Below are 6,000 nucleotides of genomic sequence, written 5' to 3' on the forward strand. Positions count from 1 at the left end.
GACAGGATGCATGGGGGGGCCACACGGGTGCCCGCCCCTTCCTCCAGGGGTGGCCCTTCTTGGCAGCTATGCCCCCACATTGCTATCTGACCCCTGCCTCATTGCCCAGCCCTACCCACCCCACTGCACCCCAGTCACGAGGCTGAGTCGGGTACAGTGGCCAGACCTTTGGCTTCCTGGAGCGCAGGCTCTAACTGAACCCATATTTGGGGAACAGAGTGGGGAGAAGAGCTCCTAAGTTTAGAAACTCAAAGAAAAGTTCTGCAGCCTGTGAAGCCAGATGCGTTCAGTAAGAGGAAGTTTATATAAAGCTGTGGGAAAGGTGGCACTTCCTTGGATACAAACGGCCCAGTTACGCATGAACCCGAGACCTTGCTGTCTTGAGAGTGAGTTTCAATAGCTGGAGACCAAGCCGCCTCCCAGCAAGAATGTGGGTGGCCAGGTGAGGTCAGGGGGACCAGCTGTTCTCCGCGGCTCCAGTCCGGGCATGGGGGAACCAGGCGCTCCCTGGATGGATGGAGCCGGGCCAGGTGTGGGGAGGTCATCACACCGCTGGCCCAGGGTAATAAATGGAACCGCGGGTCACATGTGGGACAGAACCTCCCAAAGTCACAGCCCCACCTTCTCTCTGGAGCTAATTATTCATCACCTCTGAGTGCCCGGCCAGCCGCCCCGAGGGTCGTGATGTTTTCTTCTGGCTGGGGGAACGGGCACCTCTAGTCCACGTAGAGCTCTGGATGTGGTTCCTTCTAGGCCTTTCCTGTGGTTTCCTGATCCCGGCTTCGGGTGGTCCCCTCACAAGCACGTGTGATGAGCTCTCAACCACATTCTCAAGGGGGTCTCTGCTCACCTCCGGGTTCTCCCTCCCCGTGCCCGCCTCTCATCCCCGACATCCTGGCCCGCGGCTGTGGTCCCCTTGGTCTCCCTAGACCCTCATCTCTGTGTCTTCAACTCAGGTGGCCCGCTGGGGCCCCCACCCCCAGGCTGCCCCTTTCCTAGGCTGCCCCCGAGGCAGGGGAGTTAGGGAAGCACCGCCCCTTCTCGCCTGACGTCCAATGTCCTAAAGATGTCGTTTCACATACTTTTAAAAGAATTTGGTTGTTTCAGGTGGCAGGGTGGAGGGACACAAGTCAGTGGGGCTGGAGTACGGGGTACTCCTCACACTTGGGAAATAACCACTTATGGTTTTCTGGGTGACCAGGAGACATGATGCCAGCCCCTAGTCACCATCCTCTTTACTGGGGCTGCCATTCACAGTGGTTCAGGTTGTGCACTGCACAAATGTTCCTGGCTGTGTGGCAGCTGAGATTCAGCACGGAGCTGCATCTCCTCAGAGAAAGCAATTTTTCTTATTTTCCACAAACATTGTCCTATGACTGAGCCATCTATCAGGGACTCCATCCATCTAGAGGAAGGACACTTTTTCTCATTGTCACAGTGGCAACATCTGGGCCAGTGCAGGCCCTTAACTTGTCCCACCTGAGACTCCTGCATGGGTGGCTTACTGAGTCTGGGGAAGCTGGATGATGCATGGACACTTCTTTTTTCAGTTTTTATTTATTTGCTCATTTTTAGCTGTGCTGGGCCTTCACGGCTGCACGGGCTTGTCTCCAGTTGCAGGGAGCCAGGGATACTCTAGTTGTGCTGTCCATGCTTCTCACTGCAGCGGCTTCTCTTGTTGCTGAACGCAGGCTCTAGGGCACTTGAGCTTTAGTAGTTGAGGCACATGCGCTCAGGAGTTGCGGTTCCCGGGCTCTAGAGTACCAGCTAATACTTGTGGCACACGGGTTTAATCGCTCCATGGCATGTGGGATCTTCCCGGACCAAGGATCAAACCCATGTCTCCTGCATGGGCAGGCAGATTCTTTACCACTGAGCCACCAGGGAAGCAAGCCCTATGCATGACTACGTCTAATAACTGGTCTGAATTCATGAGAGATGGGCCAAGTCCTGAACTTGACTCTCTGACATTGTCAAGGATCCTGCACTGGATGTCAGAATAAATAGACTGACAGGGACCCCGCAGTGCTGGCCCTCATCCCTGGCATGATGAAATAGAGTGGACTCCCACTTGAATTGGCTGGGAGACAAATTTAATGTCTTATTTTTACTATTTAAATAGCACACCCCTGTGTGTCCCACCTCCAGGCTGCTCCAGGGGAAGCAAGAATCACCCTCAGACCAACCACCTCTGAGCGCTTTGCTTGCATATGATTTTCTAGCATAGCTTGTCCACAGAGCGCAGCACCAGGCACATGTACGTGTCCAGTTCGTCCTGAACCCATGACCTTCATCTTCTTCCTTAAATGTGTGTTAGTCACTCAGTTCCGTTCAACTCTTTTTGAACCCCATGGACTGTAGCCCACCAGGTTCCTCTGTCTGTGGGATTTGGAGGCAAGAATACTAGAGTGGGTTGCCATTTCCGTATCCAGGGAATCTTTCCAACCCAGGGACTGAACCTGGGTCTCCTGCACTGCAGGCAGATTCTTTACCACTTGAGCCACCAGGGAAGGAGTCTTTCTTATAATTCAGGACAGTAACTATAACAAAGTCTGCTATTTGCCTCCAAATAGTAATTCTTTCCTTTTCTTCTAGCAAAAGAGCACTTTTTTTTTTTTTTAATCTGGATACACTGCTGCCAAGTAAAACACTACATCCCCTAGTATTTTCTATATCCAGGGGTAGCCAGATAATAAAGCTTTGGACAAAGAAATTAAAGTGAAGGGGTGGAGATATCACTTTCTCTCTAAAAGTGACTTCTTCCTCATCTTCTCTTTTCTGTCACCCAGAATGCAGAGGTAATGGCTGGAGTTCCAGCAGTGATATTGGACTATGAGATGACCTTGGAAAAGAAAGCCATGTGTGTTAAAGCAACGAGATAGAAGGAGCCCGGGTCTGTAACATCATGGGCCACCGTACCATGCAGGAATGGATATTTGTGTTCTTCTGTATAGATTAAGTCACTATTTTCAGGACGAAGTTACTTGTAGATGAACCCAGTCTAACTGGTATAGCAACACAACCCGTCTCATCTTCCTCTCGCGGCCTGATGGCCTCATTCCTGCAGTGCTTAGCAATGTAAACAAGAGAAATCAGAGTAGGAACTGATGAGGTAGCCTCCAGCTCTGGAAAATTGAGATCCACTGAACCAATGCATTGTGTGGGAGTGTGGAAAAATGGAAGGGCAAGTGCCTGACAGAGGAAAACAAAGGAACACATCAGAGTCTTCCCTGAGTTCCACGCTCAAAAGAAGACCTGAGCCAGATGCTCCATCACTGCATCGTCAGATAGACAAATGTGGGAATTTGCTCCTGAGTCAACATCTACTCTGGCAACTTCCCTTTTTCCTCCACTGAGCGTTTTCTGCCAGAAGTTTTTTTTTTTGGTTGTTGTGCATTTGTTTTGGCCACACTTCACAGCTTGCAGGTTCCTAGTTCCTCAACCAGGGTTTGAACCTGGGCCCCCTGAAGTGGAAACGTGGAGTCCTAACCACTGGATTGCCAGGGAATTCCCTCGGCAGTTTTGAAACGGTAAGTGGTCATGGCAAGCGGCATTTGGCCACTTAACTGAGAGAGAAGAAACAGTAAGACCTGATCACTGAGTGGGTGACTACAGAAGGGGGACGGGGAGTAAGTTTTGAATTGAAAGAAAAATCTTTTAACTCCAGAGTTGGGGTGAGTGAGCAGCACCCCTGATCTACAGACATTTCAGTTTAGGCTTTTTTGGCAATTGCTTGTGATGGTAGCAGGCAGAGGAGCTTGGGTGGAGACCATGGGCTCCATGTTCAAATCCTGACACCATCACTTGCTGGCTCTGAAATCCAATCAAGCTACTTTACTTTTGTCTGCCTCAAGGCCCTCATCTTAAAATGGGAATGATGATACACCTAATTCCATAGGGCTGTCATGAAGATGAAAATAAATACTCTCCTTAAAAGCACTTAACATGGCACAGAGAAAGAGTTTCAGAATCTCAGTTATTTGTTCACAGTTTCAGGAGGTGCAATTTCAGGACAGTCACACCCACCAGAACCAAATGATACTTGAGTTCTCCTGGACAGAGGGATGAACCTGGCATATCACCGCCTCTATCTCAGAACACAGCCTCCCCAGGAAAGATGTTTGTTAGGTTTGGGTCCAGCTGGGGTCTCTCTTGTAGTGCCTGCCACAGGTCAAATTTTAATAGAAAATTGTCAGGAAAGAAAAACCTAGGACTAAAACTACAACATGACCCAGCAATTCCACTACTGGGCATATACCCTGAAGAAAACGTAATTGAAAAAGACACAGGTGCACAATATCCACTGCAGCACTATTTACACTAGCTAGGACGTGGAAGCAACCTAGATGCCCATCAACAGATAAAGAATGGATAAAGAAGTTATGGTACCTGTATATGATGGAATATTACTCACCCATAAAATGGAACACATTTGAAACAGTTCTAATGGGAAAGTGAAGAAGAACTAAAGAGCCCCTTGATGAAAGTGAAAGAGGAGAGTGAAAAAGATGGCTTAAAACTCAACATTCAAAAAAACTAAGATCACGGCATCTGGTCCCATCCCTTCATGGTAAATAGATGGGGAAACAGTGGAAACAGTGACAGAGTTTATTTTTTTTAGACTCCAAAATCACTGCAGATGGTGACTACAGCCATGAAATTGAAAGACGCTTGCTCCTTGGAAGAAAAGCTATGACCAACCTAGATAGCATATTAAAAAGCAGAGACGTGACTTTGCCAACAAAGGTCCGTCTAGTCAAGGCTATGGTTTTTCCAGTAGTCATGTATGGACGTGAGAGTTGGACCATAAAGAAAGCTGAGCGCAGAAGAATGGATGCTTTTGAACTGTGGTGTTGGAGAAGGCTCTTGAGAGTCCCTTGGACTGCAAGGAGATGCAACCAGTCCATCCTAAAGGAAATGAGTCCTGGGTGTTCATTGGAAGGACTGATGTTGAAGCTGAAACTCCAATATTTGGCCACCTGATGTGAAGAACTGACTCCTTGGAAAAGACCCTGATGCTGGGAAAGATTGAAGGCAGGAGGAGAAGTGAACGATAGATGATGAGATGGTTGGATGGCATCACTGACTCAAAGGACATGAGTTTGAGTAAACTCCGGGAGTTGGTGATGGACAGTGAAGCCTGGCGTGCTGCAGCCCATGGGGTCACAAAGAGTCGGACACGACTGAGCAACTAAACTGAACTGAATGGGGAAGATGAACCTAGAGCCTATTATACAGAGTAAAGTAAGTCAGAAAAAGAAAAATATTGCATATTGATGCATATACATGGAATCTAGAAAGATGGTACAGATGCACCCATTTGCAGAGCAGCAGTGGAGACGCAGACAGAGAGAACAGACTTGTGAACGCAGCAGGAGCAGGAGAGGGAGGGACGATTTGAAAGAGTATCATGGAAACATAGACGTTACCGTATGTAAAACAGACAGCCAGTGGGAATTTGCTGTGTGATGCGGGGAGCTCAAATCCATGCTCTGTGACCACCTAGAGGGGTGGGATGGGGTGGGAGGTGGGAGGGAGGCTTAAGAGGGAGGGGACATAAGTATACCTGTGGCTGATTCATGATGCTGTGTGGCAGAAACCAACACAATATTGGAAGGCAATTATCCTCCAATTAAAAAAAAAAAGCAGTTGTCAAATGAGGAACTTCACTAAAATGTAGAGGGTCCAGGGCCCCGTGATCTGCTTGGGGACCATCCTGGGTGGTCCCATCATGTCCTTTATTCCCATTTTTGATGGTTCCAAGGAGCCACGGAGTATGTAGCCTTCTCTCATGCTGACCCAACATCCTTCCATTAGTCTCTCGAGAGCCTGTGGAACATTGGAAAAATCCCTCATATGCTCAGCCTCCCCTTCAGTGTCTCCTTCCTTGTGAAAGTGAAGTCGCTCAGTTGTGTCCGGCTCTTTGAGACTCCATGGACTGTAGCCCACCAGCCTCCTCTGTCCATGGAATTCTCCAGGCAAGAACACTGGAGTGGGTTG

The sequence above is a fragment of the Cervus canadensis genome, chromosome 27, assembly GCF_019320065.1.
Source record: "Cervus canadensis isolate Bull #8, Minnesota chromosome 27, ASM1932006v1, whole genome shotgun sequence".
NCBI lineage: Eukaryota > Metazoa > Chordata > Mammalia > Artiodactyla > Cervidae > Cervus > Cervus canadensis.